This window comes from Octodon degus, unplaced genomic scaffold (genome assembly GCF_000260255.1).
Source record: "Octodon degus isolate 3935 unplaced genomic scaffold, OctDeg1.0 scaffold00095, whole genome shotgun sequence".
Taxonomy (NCBI): domain Eukaryota; kingdom Metazoa; phylum Chordata; class Mammalia; order Rodentia; family Octodontidae; genus Octodon; species Octodon degus.
Genome location: NW_004524671.1, coordinates 10,493,895 through 10,509,527, shown reverse-complemented (window position 1 = coordinate 10,509,527; position 15,633 = coordinate 10,493,895). Strand labels below are relative to the sequence as shown.

The 15,633-nt window shown below is 38.3% G+C and overlaps 1 pseudogene; it reads right to left on the bottom strand.

Moving 5' to 3' along the window:
* Nucleotides 1-7,040: 7,040 nt before the first annotated feature.
* Nucleotides 7,041-9,084, bottom strand: LOC101579729 (annotated as a pseudogene).
* Nucleotides 9,085-15,633: the final 6,549 nt, after the last annotated feature.

Sequence of the window (15,633 nt, the reverse complement as noted above, 5' to 3'; positions counted from 1 at the left end):
TAGATTTTGGACTTTGTTTCTAAAAGTATAAACTAAGTGCATACAACTGCATATTTCAAGAATGTCAAAGAATTCCCAGGCTCAAATTGACCTGAGCGAGACCCCAGAAACCCTCATGCGCTCTCCTAACCACAAACAAAAATATGTTCTTCTCCCCATTGTGTGGTGCTTCTTACACCTACTGCTATGAACTTCGTGCAAAACTCAAGCAAAACAAAGTTCTTATAAAGGGCTCCAGAAAATGAACCAAAGAGAGCAGTTTCTAGGAGGGAATTGAAACCTGGATGCAAGTGACATGAGTGAATTCCCCCTGGAGTACGATCCTCATGTCGGAGCAGGTCCTTGGGTCAGAAAATAACTTCAAGAAAAGGCGTGCTACTTTCTTGCCTAATGTAGAAGGAAGGGACCACAGCAACCAGTGTTACAAGAGAAAGGCAGCAAAGTGGCCAGAGGAGAGTCCCACAATCTGTATATAAACTCTGCCCGAATTGATGGGAGGTCCTCTAACATGCCCATGGCAGGCAGAAAGGAGGCTGGAGGCGCATCTCAGGTGCTGCTGAACACAGGTCACACAGAGATTTTAGATTTATGTGTAGGCTTCAATCAAGGTCATTTCCTGGTAGAACTTAATAAGCAGTGTGGCTAAAAGGAATGGGATGGAACAGAACAGAACAGAACGACACAGCACAGCATGGAACGGCATGGCATGGCCCAGAACAGAACAGAAACACAATATAATATAAATTTACATTGCTATGGATTAAACTATTTGTTTTAGGTCTTTATTTTTTAATCTTATATGTAGTTTCAAAAAGGAAATTCAACAGCAAGATATCTGGCTAATTTCACTTTATCGTCAAAAATGTTTTGTAAGAGACATTTGATGTTTAAGGAATTATTATGATCCTTGCTTTAAGGTAAGCTTCCGTGAACAATATTTCTTTGAGGTAGAAGGTAAAATGTTGCCGAACATAATCAGTTCTTACATGCTGGCTTTGTTTAAGTGGTCCACAAACAGTAGTTATTATTGTGTTCTGTTATTTTTCTTTAAAGGATACCTGACTTCATGACTGAATGGTTGTGACATTCTATTGTTTTCAGCAAAGTAATTCTCTATAATTAAATTTTACAATTTATTTTACCTCTAGAAAAATTGGAGCATCCAGGATATATACTTTCATTAAAAAAACATTTTAATTTAAAGTGAGGTATTTTGTTAATCAACTAACTTACGTTTGAGAGCATAATTCAACTTTATTTTAATAAAATTGTGTTTTGTTGTGTGCTTTTACCTTGGAAATCTCTGTATCATTTAAGAAATCGAAATATTTTTGAGATGAATGACCTAAAGGCATTTGTACTATACTGTGGCAGGCACTCATAGAACCCAGAACTCTTGATAGACATCCACAAGCTGTGTCCCCGTAGTATGTTGCATTCTCTAATGATCTATGTAGACACTAATTTAAAGTTACCCTTATTTCCCACACTCAGAATACTTTTTGATTTGTGGGGTAAATTAAAATGAATTAACATGCCAATATATTTACTAATTCACCTTACCTTGCCTGAAATCTAAGCATCTATTCAGACAATGAGGTAAATCCTGATAGGGTGATGACTTGGAAACACAAAGTAGATGAGACCTTTTTGCTCACATGTGCATAACTACTCCATTCCTCAGGGATTATAATTTACAAATATTTAGAATTTACTAAGGAAACTTGATATGCTGTTCTAAACTCCAAGTTAATTAGTATGGATGTTTTCTGTCTGCAGTGTAACTGAATTTGGAGCCCATAGAGTGATAAACTGGGGAGGGGGCAAAAGATAAAAGAAAGGAGACACAATAAGTGCTATTAGCCATAGATCATCTCTCTCACCAGTGGTGTAAAACTAATAAATGTTCACTTTGTGGTCCTAATTTAAGAGTTCTAATTGTAACTCTTAAGAGATGGACTAAGTGCATTTTACATGAAGGGATGTATGTGAGTCTTTTGAAGCCCGGGGTGGAATGCTAGGTTTTGGTCATAAATGTTGTGCAAAGACCTCCCGTGCTCACAGGTGGAGATTTTGGAAGGTGATGGTGTCAAGAAGCTCTGTAGTTGATTGTTCTTAAAAAGTGGCATTTGGTAGAAGTAGCTGGCTCTGGAAGATGGACCTACAGGGAGGCATCTCCTTCCCAGCTCTTTGCTTCTCACCTTGTTTCCTGGCCACCACGATGTGAGCCCCCTCTGTGCTAGGTCCCTCTGCCTTGTCACTCTGCCATAGACCCAGGCCTAATCATAGGCTGCAAACAGGAGTCAACGTGAATTTCTCATCATTTAAATTGTGAATGATAGTTATTGTAACTAAGTGACAAAGAATGACTAAAACATTCCATTATTCTCTTTTAAAATCTTTTGACTTATAAATAAATATGCATATGAATGTAGTCCAATGATGTTCTCTTGCAATTGTTGCATTTAGAAATTTAAAATCCATGGTTTCACATACTTTTTTTTTTCCAGAACTGGGGATTGAACTCTGGCCCTCATGCTTGCCAGGGAAGCACTTTCTCTTCTGAGTGGAAACACATATTCTGGCCTCTCACATACATTTTAATTCCAATTGAAATCTATACCTTAACAGTTTTGAAATATGCTTATACGATACACTTTTACTATTGCTGTGCAATGACTCTCGAATTCTTATCTTTCCCAATTAATTGGAACTTTATACCCTCTAATCAACTTCTCTTCATGTCACCTCACTGGCCTTTGGTACCTGTCATTCTGTGCTCCACTTTCATAAATATTTTAGGTGTCACATGTAACTGAAGTTACGCAGTATTTGTCTTTCTATGCCTAAATTATTTCACTTAGCCCACTATGTTTCAGGTTCATTCATAAGTGACTGGATGCCACATTTTTAGAGGCTAAGTGGTTTTCCTTTGTAGAACTATACAGCATTTTCTTCATTCATCTGTTTGTGGACATAAGAGTCAGTTCCACATTTGACTAACATAAATAATGCCATAAGCAGTATAGCAGTGCAGACGTTTACTTGCCAGCCTGATTGTAGGTCCTCAGCTATCTATGTATCTATGTATCTATGTATCTATGTATCTATGTATCTATGTATCTATCTATCTATCTATCTATCTATCATCTATCATCCATCTGATTGCTGAATTATTACTCATTCTCTTTTTAGCCCTTTGAGGAAATGTTATGCTTTTCTTCTTTACCTTTGCACTTACATTCTAATGTACTAATTTCACTGAATTCTACTTGCTCTTCAATGAATCTGTTCTTCTCTTAGGTAATAGTTTATTTATTTGAAAGCTACACTTTGCATTAAAATTATTCTGATGTTACTACAATTCTTTCCAAGAAAAAAAATCAGGTAACATATATTTTATTTTTTCTAAAATATATTTTGTACAGGGTCTCACTACACAGATCAGACTCGTAGTGATTCTTTTGTTTTCAAGCCTCCAAAGTGCTGGGATTACAGGCATGTGCCACCACGCCCGGTCTCATTTGCAGTCTCAGCACACCCCAGGGGCGGGGCCAGCACTGCACACTGTGGGGATCAAACCCCATTCCCTGGGCTCTGCCTTAACAGATGCTTTAGTCTACTGCGCTATCTGGGCAGCCCTATATATCATATTTTAAATGAAAAAGTACAACCATAGAGTTAATAAACACAATTCTTAGAAAAATAGATATATTTTTAAGAAATTTATGCCAAAAGAAAATGAAAAGAACTACTAAGATTGTTTAAAATATTTAAAGTTTTCAGAATGAATGTATAATATAATTAACTCAAGGTGGGGTTAATAAACACCTATTTTTATTCAAATTATAGGAAATTGGGGCTGGGGAGATGGCTCAGTGGAATAAGCACTTCCCTGGCAAGTGCAAGGGCCTGAGTTCAATCCCCTGTTCCACCAAAAAAAAAAAAAAAATCAAATTATAAGAAATTAATATAAATGAGTTTACAAGTTTTAGCTTGGGAAATTATTAAGTATTACTTCTAGAACTAGATTTTAAAAAGGCATGCTCTTCTATCAATATCAAATGTAACTGAAATATTAAGGAAAGGACACATGAGTAGGTCTGAACTGAATTTATGGTGAATAAAACCTGGTGAAATCATCAGTTATATAAATTCTAATCATTTCAACAGTATTTTGCATGGTTATTACATGGTAAGAAGTTTTGGTCCCTCCAAACTATGTTAAAACTTGATGCTCAAGGTGATAGTACTGTGACAAGGCTATGGGGAGACGATTAGGGTCCTTCTAGAAAGGAAGGGATGGGCTGACCAGATGGCTCAGTAAATTAAAGTGCCTGTTTAGGCAGATTCAGGAGCCAGGGGTTTGATCCCTAGCCTGCTGTGCCAACCCCACCCCTGGAGTGCACTGAGATGGTAACTGAGGCTGGGTGTGGTGGCGCATGGCACTTAGGAGGCTGAAAAACAGGAGGATCTCCATGAGTCCAATCTATGTAATGAGACCCTGTAGACCCCTGTACTAAACGCATTTAAAAAAAAAAAAAAAGGAGGGGAGAGAGGAGGCTCCTTCCATGATGTGATGGCTTCCAACTGATGGTCAACTTGTTCTGCCAAGGTGAACTGAACTAGGATGGTGCTGGGTGTGAGGGGCTGACCTGAGAACTGTGGCTAGTAGCATAAGAGGTGGAACTGGAGGAGAAGAAGGAGGGAAGATGTTGGGAAGCTATCAGGGAGCTGCTGGTTCTCTTGGGCTATTCCGCCGGAGGACCTTATCTTGCTGGCTTTCCCGATGAACTTGGCTGTTCTCTTCATAGGAGGAGCTCTGGGCCTTGTAGCTGATAACATCTATGGTTCACTTTTGAGAGGTCTAGCCTTCTCTTTGAGCATCACTTCTTGGCTCCAGAGGGGAAGATGGTGCACAGCTCAGTATCCTGGAGAAGTTTGTCCCATGGCTTTCCTGATGAGAACTCAGCTTTCCTTCTTACCAGAGGAGCTCAGGACTTTACTGTCACTGAGGAGGGTTGTGGTACTTTTGGGAGGAGCTCTGGTACTTACGTTGAGTGTTGTATCCTCAATTTCAGTACAGGTTCTTCAGCCTGCTAGCACAGATCCTTTGGTCTCTAGGTTGCCAATTGGATTTGGAAAAGGCATTATTATGAGCTCTAGGCTTTCAGCAGGATGCATGCAGGACATTATTGTGGGATCCAGGCCCTCAGCTGGATTCTTTGGTCTTTGGTGTGTTGATAGATTTCCTGCATTCTTGTATATGATTCTTTAGGTGAGTCTCAGTAAAATAATCTTTTAAAATGTTCTTTATTGTATTACTCTTCTTGCAAAATCCCAAACTATGACACAAGATGTGGAAATTCAGAATTCATCTCTTAAGCAAGAAGACACCATCTAAAGCAAGGCAAGCCTTCACTAGACACTGGATCTGCCAAGACCTTGATATTTGTACCCAGAATAATGAGAAACAGGGTTCTGTTTCTCATAAATGTATAATGGGTCTTCCAAGCATTCAATATCACCAGACATCAAAAGGAAAACATAATACATATAGGCAGCTGAGTTTTATCAATGAATTTAACAGGAAACCTGTAACTACTGAGTAATAGGATGTAGCAGGTATGGTGTTATGTAACTTCTGAGGCTAGGATATGTACCTAGTTCTCTCTATCTCAGAGGATGCTTATCTTTGGAAGACAGTCACCATATTGTGACACGGCCCAGATGACACCTTTGAGATTCCCAGTTTATGTCTCAGCTCACAGTCATCATGCCCTCCATAAATGTGTCCAAACAAGAACTCGGGTGATTTGAACTCCAGTCTTCAAATAGTTTTGCTGAAACCCTAGACACTGTGAAATGCAATTAAGTTGCCCCCATTGTGGCCTGACCAACTTTCAGTTGGTGTTCTGGATCAAAGCAGTTTCTTAGATATAAACAGAAGACAAGGGAACTACACAAGTTTGTGAGGAGTAAATGAGGGAAGCAAGGAGCTTAGGTAATTCTTTGAAGAAATGTATTTGAAAATATGTCTCAACTTCTCATTTCCTAAATAGAAAATGGCCAATGAGGAACCTAGAGTACTTCTTGTTCAATAAAGGGTAAATAATTGTTTTTCTGATGAAATAAAATGTGACAGAGAGAAGGAAATTGAGGGGTAAAAAAGTAGGGAAGTTGGGGTTTTATTGCCGTACATGGACTGCAGTGACAGAGGAGTCACCTTGACTGAGAAGCCAGACACTTGCAGTCACAGGAGGTGAGCTGAGCAGTCATCCATGGTGCAAGTGAACTAATAAAAAGAAAGTTCTTGAACTCTAGAAAAATGATAAATATCTAGGTGGGAAAGCACAAGGCATGTGTTAGGGACAGATGAAGGGACTAAAAGCCATGCTGAAGGTGGCGGAGCCTTATTTCCTGAGGTCTCCCTTCAGTCCCTCTCATTTCTGAGTGCCATAGGATGGACTTACGCTTGTGATGTTTTCTTTTCCAGCTAATCATACATGTGCTAATATTTACATACCTGTGGTACATTTTATTTGATTGAGATAAAATTATTGTGCCAATTAAGGAGATGCTGTTCAGCTTAGGTTTTTTTTTTCCTTCTGTTTCGCCTTGACCTAGTGAGTAGTCAGTGCCTTTGCTCACCCTCAGATAATAATCAAACCCTTCTTTCAGAAATACATACTAAACAGACTCTCCTGGCAACTGTCATAATTTGTATTTTCTTAGCCCTAGAGGAATTTAGATGAATCCTGGCGCTTTCTGTTGTAGTTGGCAACACAAGCTTATGTAACACCTATTATCTCTGGGTGATCTTGTGTTGACACAGAACCTCAAGCTATGCAGGAGATACTTATCTGCCTTGGTCACAGTCCTCGGGCTACAAGGTGCACGTGGCTCCTTCATAAATCCTTTACATGTCACACCTACCAGCAATGACCACAGCCGTGAGATATGGGTGACTGGCTATTTTCCAATATTCAATTGTTGGATCTCTTAGTTGCTAGTATGTAGATACTGTAATCTTGGCAATCTTATTGAAAAGTATTTTTTGGTAGATTATGCATCGTCTCTTCTTTGGCTATGAAGTATGTGATTTTGTTAACCAGAGACATCAATGAGTTCAGTTTCTGAGACCAGTCACTCAATAAATTATTTGTCTCATTGGGTCTCTGGAAGTTGATAATTCCTGTCAACCTGTCAACTTTAGCAAATATGAACTTGTTAACTAGCAGATTCAATGAAAAGCCTCTGACTCATGATCAGAAGACCCAGAAGCTGTGCCATCCTTTCCACTGGGATCCAAGTGTAGTACTGGGCCATTAGTCTAGTATTATGTTCAATAACTCTGTTCTTCAGATCTTTCCACTTTTTCTCATCATCTTCTGTCCAGGCATAAACATCTGTCACAGAACTCTTGAGGGAACCTTTCTTGAACTCCATTCCATAGTCCTCAAGAAGTATGGACTGACACATTAACTCCATTGTGGTGAAAAGCTTTAGGAAATCTTTGTATTTGGGAATTTCTTCTAACTTCTTATCATCATTTATTTGGTGAACCCAATCTAACTGTTCTTTGCTCAAAGGAGCCAGGGTAATGTGGGGAACAACACTTTGCAGAGCCTCTTGCCATTTTTCTCTTTCTGCCTGTATATATGGAGTGTCACAGATTGCTCTGTAGTGCTTACAAATAGATAGGACTCCCTCATGCCAATGCAGCTGAATCATTATAGTATTTTAACTTTAATTTTTCTGTTTCCTTCCTGGAAAAAACTTGGTATTAATCTTTTAGCTGATGATCTGGGTCCAAATGTGATCCTTCACAGCCAGGCACAGTCCACCTGCTCCAAGATAAACTTCACTTGCTCTTTCTTTTCATGGACCCATGGGTTTCCACCTGCAACTCTTGTAAGAAAGAGGCCACTTCTTTGATGTTACCATTTCGCTCTTCTACAGTTGCTAATGTTTTAGTCAGTTGAACACCCTCAATTTCAGCATAAATCTTTTCTTCTGTAACCATTTGCAGTGTATCCGTTAACCGAAGTTTGACTGGGAGGTCTGTGATTTCCTCAACATAAGCCCAGCCCTGTTGAACCATGTTTGCAACAGTTTTAACTGGCTCCTCCTTTTAGACAAAAGCATAATATTTGCATTATGTAAATCCCATTCTTTAGCCTCATAGCACATCTTCACTATTAATATCCAGTATGTAGACACCGTATGGGAAGCAGTACAAGTCTGTTTTGCTAAAGAGAGAAGGACTTCAACAACTTCTTGAAGTCTTCCTTCCTTGGCCAGCTTCTCGCACTCGGGCAGACGCTGGTCCACCGTGGCCCGGTAGTCCACCTCCGTCTTCACGATGCGCCCATCAGCCCCTCCAAACGGCCGTCCGCCGTCGTCCCTGCCTGAGCATCCCCTGCTCTCCCGCTGCTGTGGCCACCACAGGTCACTCGCACCCGAAGCCACCCACGTGCCCACTCAGGCAGCGCGTTGGGATCCCGCCTACAAAGATATTTTTATAAATCACATACTTGGGATACGTTCTTGGGGGCTGCTGTTTCTTCAGTTTTTTTCTCTGTGATCATGTGAGTGAGCACAGGGTAATTAATGAATGCCGTGTATTTTTCTATAAGTAAGGAATATATCTAACTTCATAGTTAGTGTCTCTGCAACTAGAACAAGTGAAAAACGATAAAATTCTACTATATGCTGGCCAAAGTTTCCTGCTCCGAAACAGACAACTGAACTACTAAACTGAACTAGGGACAGACAGCCTTTGTGCGGGCTTCCCTCTTGGGCACACACTGCTCACCTGGAGACTCGCTGTTAGAAAGAAAATGACTTGTCGGGGGCCGGGGAGATGGCTCAGTAGAATAAGCGCTTCCCTGGCAAGGGCAAGGGCCTGAGTTGAATCCCCATTTCCACCAAAAAATAAATAAGGAAAATTAATTAATTAATTAATTAAAATTTAAAAAGAAATAAAAAAAAAGAAAATGATTTCTCAAGGCCAGAAGCTACCTGGCACTGCCCCATGGCTTGGTCCTGCTGGGACTGACGCAACCCGCACTGCCCTGCCATGGTGGACCCTGCTGGACATAATCTTGGAGGATGACAAGGAAGATAAGGCCTCTCTGTGACTTTGGTGGAACAAAACAATTAAGAACATTTTGCAATCATTTTATTAACATAAAAATATCAAGAACATTTTTGTCGTAATCCCCCCAAAAGACCAAACGATATTAGGATCATTTTATTAACTATGGCTCTAGCTATGCCCCATCCTTTTCTGTGGCCTAGATAATAATTATTAAGTTGAATAATCATAGAATTATTCCTACTTCTTGATGGCAATAGGAAATCTAAAGCAAAAGCGCTTTTATATTCTAGATATTTGAAATCTCCCTCATATTATTAAACATAATTCAAAATCCTCAAAGTTTAGTTTTGTACTTTTCTTCTGAGTTTCCCCTCATTGTTTTTGATGTCACAGTTTCTCCCTCATTGCAAAATGTGAATAAAAGCAATTGTATTCTCCTAAAGGAAGTTCCTAGTCATCTGGCTGGAGAATTTTAATAAATCCATGATGTAAGATTTTTCAGGATCAAAGAAAAAGGAAAAAAAAACCATATCCATTAGAGATTTATAAAGGACAGAGTAGTGACCAGCAGTAACAGGAATTATTCCAATGACACAAGGGAAGATTCACAGAGAAAGACAGAAATATAATGTGAAAGCATGGCTCACAGTGGAATCTCAGAGGCTGATGATGGTAGTGGACATAATCATCCATGTATTAATTAATTTATCCCATTAGTCCCCAAGAATTTACTGAACGCCAAGTATGTGCTGAGCCCTGAGTCTTGTAAACTCAATACCCAAGCGAAAGAAAGACACTACTAGTTCCTTTTTGGAAAGCACACCTTCATGGTAGCAGCAAGTGATGGAAAAACTTACCCAAATAATTATAGTCAAGAATTGTCACTCAAGCTGCTGGTCTGTAAGAAGACCCCATGAGGGTATGAAAGACTATACTAAAGAGCGAAGCCACAGATAACACCAATGAATAAAAGGCTTCAGCATAAGATCTGGAGAGGGAGTAGGACTAAGTAGGTGAGGCTACCAATGAAGAGCATCACAGGTAGAGAGAAAGCCATTTGTGAAGTTTCTGTTGTGGCAGAGAACATAGGAAGTCCAAAAACATGAAGTGAGTGTCACTTAGTGGTGCTAGCACTGGACAGTGATGACACTCTGTAAAGCAGAATGGAGCAGTAAAGAGGATCAAGAAATGAATGCCGCAGCATAGGGCTCTGTACAATCCTGTGTGCCATTCAGACCAACACTGGTGCTTATATATGAAGTTTTATTGGCAAAAAGCTATTTGCTGATTGCTTATGATTGCTTATTGGGTATCATTTCTTTTTCATAACCATAATGTTGAGCAGTTGTAACATAGACTAAATGGTTCAAAATGCCTAATATTCAGGTTTAGATGAAAAGCTTGCTGATCCTAACATTTTTTTTTAACCAAGAATCCAACTCAGGATCTTGTGCTTGCTAGGCAGGTGGTGGGCTGCTGAGTTATAACCCATGCTTGCTGATTCCATACAAAGGTTATATATGCAATGAATTTACTCAGTAGAGTCCGAAGAACATTTGAGCAGGTCAGTGATAAGATGCTGAGGTAGCAGACTGGGGGAGAGATGAAGATGTTTTAGTATTATATCATTGTGGTCATGATTTCTATTTCCTTAATGACTGATTCTATTTAGAATCTCTTCATGTGATTATTGACCACTAGTATAACTTCTTTGAGAAATGTCTATTCAAGTACTCTGTCTAAGTACTGTCTTTTGTTCTTGAGTTGTAACTTGTCTTTTAAATTCTAGATGTTAAACTCTTAGTAGATAATTTGCAAATATTTCCTTCCATTCTCTCATCACATAGTCTATCTGGTGATCATGAGCTTTTTAACGCACAGAGGATGTTAAGTTTGACACTATAAACTTTTTTTTTACATAATTTTGGACATCATAGGAAACAAATCATTACCAAATCCAAACTCATGAATTCTCCTTGCCTTATTTTATTCTAAAAAAATTCATATTTTTGATGTTATATTTAGATGCTTTATTTCATTTGAATTAACTTTGAACTAATTTTTGCATGTTGTAAGGTAAAGGGCCAACATTGCTCTTTTGCACAAGTTGAATATTGGCAAGTACCCTTTTTGCACCAGTCAAGATGATCATGTACTTCTGTCCTTCATTCTGTTAATGTGGTATATGACCTTGATTGCTTTTGGGATGTTGAAGCAGTCTTGCTTTCCAGGGATAAATCCTAATTGACCACAGTGTATAATTACGTTAGTGTGAAAATGCGTTCAGCTTGGTAACATTTTATTGCAGACTTTTGCCTCAGTATCTGTCAGTAATATCAGCCAGTGTACAGGGTTTTTTGTGTCTTTGTTTAGATTTTGTAACAGTACAATCCTGGGAAATGTTTCCTCTTTCTAAAAAAAAATTAAACAATATGAGAAGGATTTGTGTTAATTAACACTTAAATGTTCAGGAGAATTTGCTTAGAGAAACCATCTTGTTCTGGAATTTTCTTTTCTGGGAGATTTATTCATTGTTTATTACAGATCTAATTTTCATGGTTATAAGTCCATTCTATGTTTTCTGTTTCTTTATGATTCATTTTGGGAAGGGTAACTGATCATAAAAATTTCTTATCTTTCAGGTAGGAAACCCATGATTTGGGCATATAAGCCATAAATGTTATTTTTTAATATTTCTATCTCAATGATTATTGAAATGTTGCACATTTGGATCTCCAATGTTGTACGGTTGATGACCAGGCAGTCACTCTTTCCTTGCTCTGACCCTGTCAGATTCACCCTAAGTACTTGGTGATAGCCACACTCTTTGGGCACAGGATAGCTGTTTAAACATCTATGTTCATCACTGTGAAGTTGTTTTAGAATACAGTTGGTACTAAGGATGGACAGAGGTGCATGGACTGCTACAAGTAAGAGGTGAAGTAACACTTTCACAGTGAAAAGGATACATGAAATGAAAAGGAAACCAGGGAAAATGTCTGGCTTCAACTTTGTACTACTAGAGAGAAGTTAATGTCGGACAAGGAGAAAGAGAATGAAAAAAAAAAGACTAGTGCTTTGCTCATTTATTTTTACTCAAAGGGGAGATAACTATATAACATTAGGTGCATTAATTTTGAGCCCATTTGAGGAACTGAAGAGATGATAAATATTAGACACTTGTGTATACAGTTCTGGAGGTTAAAGGAGAATCCTAATTCCCTCTGCATCTTTTCTTATAGTTATAAATTGGTAAAAACTAACTCAAGGATATAAACTAAGATGGCTTCCCAGAATCAGGAGTGCACTGAAATTTCTGGAGTTGTCTTCCTTTTGCTAGGGTTTTTCTTGCTAGGATTTGATCTCCCCAACTAAAGTGGAGGGAATGACAAAGAATATTCGTCATGGACAGTCACTACATGGATGCAGATGAGCAGAAGGAGGTAAGTATGTTCCACTCAGGACAGACCACCTCTTGAGGGAAAAAGATGGTCACGCAGTAGGACCGTTCTGAGTATTGGCAGCGATCCCTTCATGGAGTGGAGAGGTATGAATGATCCTCAGACTGCTTCTCAGGAAGAGCTGCCAGAAGAGCTGCTTCAGCATCCAACAAAGGCATTTCAGATTGAATGAAGGAATCAAATGCTTGTTTGATTGTTGCTCCATGATGTAGAATGGAGATTGAAGTGCCCTTTCTTTCGGGACAGTATAAATCATGAGAGTTGAGATCAGGTGGATAAAGGTGACATTTGAATGAAAGATAACAAAACCACAGAGTTGGGGGTGACATTATTTTATTATAGTCAAACTTCAGAAAGGAGAAGTTATGGAGCTAAATTTAAATAAAACAAACATTGTGGAGTCATAATAACTAAAGCATTTTTCTAATAACATTAGAAAGATGAAACTTGTAAGAAGTCTGCCTTGAATTAGCTTCCAAAGGTTTGGTCATGCTCACAGTTCAAGTTAGTGGGAAGGACAGCCTTTCTGATCCTGAGCTTTAGAATCAATAATAAAGTTCTGAGTATTTTTATCTGTTTATGACATTCACTATCGTGATAGCAGATATTATATAATAAACACTTAGAACTGTCTTATGAGACTACTTTTGATTGCTTATGAAAAACAAGTCCGTTCTTTGTTAGCATTTATGCAATACAAAGTTACCATAGGATCTAATTATGAGCTCTTAGTATTGTTCTGGCTAATCTCCGAATGGTTGCATATTTACTGGAAAAATAGTGGACTTCTTTGTTGTTGTTATAAGTTAATGACCCTTAATAAAATAAACATTTTATTGTCATAGTAATTTTCATATAGTTTCAATTTATAATTTAAAACTTTGCCTTTAGTTGTTTGTTTAGATTTAATTTTTTATTAGATCTAATATATAACATATACATTATATATTATTATAATGTATGGTTTTGGCTACCTGCTTGAAATACCTATCCTAAGGCCCCTCTATGGGTAGACTGAGAGAAAAACACTTTTTTTTTTTTTGCATGTCAGAGTTTCACTGTAAGTTTATTTTTACTTTTTCTATGAAGCACGATTTTCTTTCTTTTTTTTTTCTTTTTGGTGGAATCAGGGATTAAACTCAGCCCCTTGTGATTGCCAGGGATGCACGTATTCCACTGAGCCATCTCCCCAGCCCCTAAAGCATGATTTTCAACAACAAATATTTTCCCAAAAGTACTAATACCACTTTAGAAATCCACTCCTTTAAATTAAGGAAACGGTGATTCTGTGTAGAAGTTAATAGCAGCGAGTATACGCTAGAGGAAGAAAATGAAGATACAAACATTTATGGAGACAAATACAGAATCAAAGCAAAATACTGGGTGGCAATTGTGGAATCCAACGATGCCACTTATTCTGGGTCCTGCAAAGAACTGCTGCTCCCCCTTGTGGCCTGCGTGGAAAGCATGCATTCTGATAAACTCATTTCTCCTAGGAAAAATGATGCAAGATTTACTGGGATTGCAATGACACACTGCTTTTGAGAGCAGAAATAAAAGACATCGGTAGGCAACTCAAGTGTTGATAATCCTGTGTCAAGTATAGTTTCAGTGTCACCAAGATAACAGGACAAATGACGTTAGTGTATCGTAGATCAAGGCTGCCAATGTTCAAATCATCTAATTGGTCAGTAAACACTTAACCGATGCTTGTGTGCCAAGCATTTGCCTAGACTGAGAAGAGTTCAGTGTACTGAAAATGGGTCAAAGTGACAGGCTAGTCTTTTAAAAACACACCACTCAGCTGGAAAGATATGAGCACAGAAGATGGTTACTGATAAGGTCATATATTCTCTGTCAAACTGGATATTGTAGATTGGGGATATTATTTTGATTAGAAAGAAACCTCCAAGAAGAGACGCTTTTGCACTTGCACCTGAAGTGTAGAGGTCCTTGAGTCAATCGAGTAGGAAGGTGGGAAGCACAGAAGCTAACTAATGTTGCTGTTATTTTGTGTTTGTTACTGAAAACACAAGACATAATTGGGAGATTAGGCAATCCGGACTTATTTATTAAGTGCTTTGGAGTTTATGCCATTTATTCTATAGACAAGGAATTGTTGAATATACTTAAATAGAGAAATAGCAATAATAAATATGTATGATGAGAGAAGCAGAATATGATAATCATTTCAGGAACATCATTCTGAAAAGCTGCATGCATCAAATTTCCTTTAGGTTCATGTAAAGGTAATATTTAAAGTGCAATTATATAACAATGTGATCCTCTCCAGTACAGTATTCTCTATTCTCTTAGTCTGTTTCATCATGAAATTTACTGCTACCCCACACAGTATTATTATGCATTATTCATTTATTTGCTTGTGTCACTCTCTGGATACAGCTTCCATGAAGGTAACAGTGGTGTGGCTTTTTTACTGCTATGTCCCTAATTACCAAGACAGGACATTTGGCCAATAATTGAAGGGCATTTGATTAATGTTTGTGAATATTATAAATAAATATATTTTCAAAAGCAAGAGGCTTGAGGAAAGGAGAATAATGTTATCTAAGATGACAAACTTGATCTTAGACAGATGAAACAGTAAGGACAAAAAGAAATTGAATATTCTACAGAATGAAGACTGGATGAATAGCTCACTGAATATGTCAGAGAAGACAAGGGAAAATGTAACACTGCTGAGACTTAGAGGGTCCATGCATGGGAGCATGGCGGTAGTGTTTAAGAACAATGGACATTCAGATGGAAAGTGTGCTTTCGTTAGGTCACACATTGAGGTTCTGATACAAAGAGCCTACACCAAAGGACATTTATAGATACATAGTCAGAATTCAGGAATTGGAACAGGGCAGGGATTTTTGTTTTAGGGTAGAGATAATAGTTGAATTGCAAGCTTAGATAAGATCTCTGTAGGACAAAATCTAGATACAGTGAAGAAGAGGACAGGGAACAGAACCTTCTGGTTATTTAAACCATCTCAAAAGGAGGCTTTAAGAAAGAGGCTGTTCAGGCCAGGGAGATAGCTCAGTAGAATAAGTGCTTGTGTGG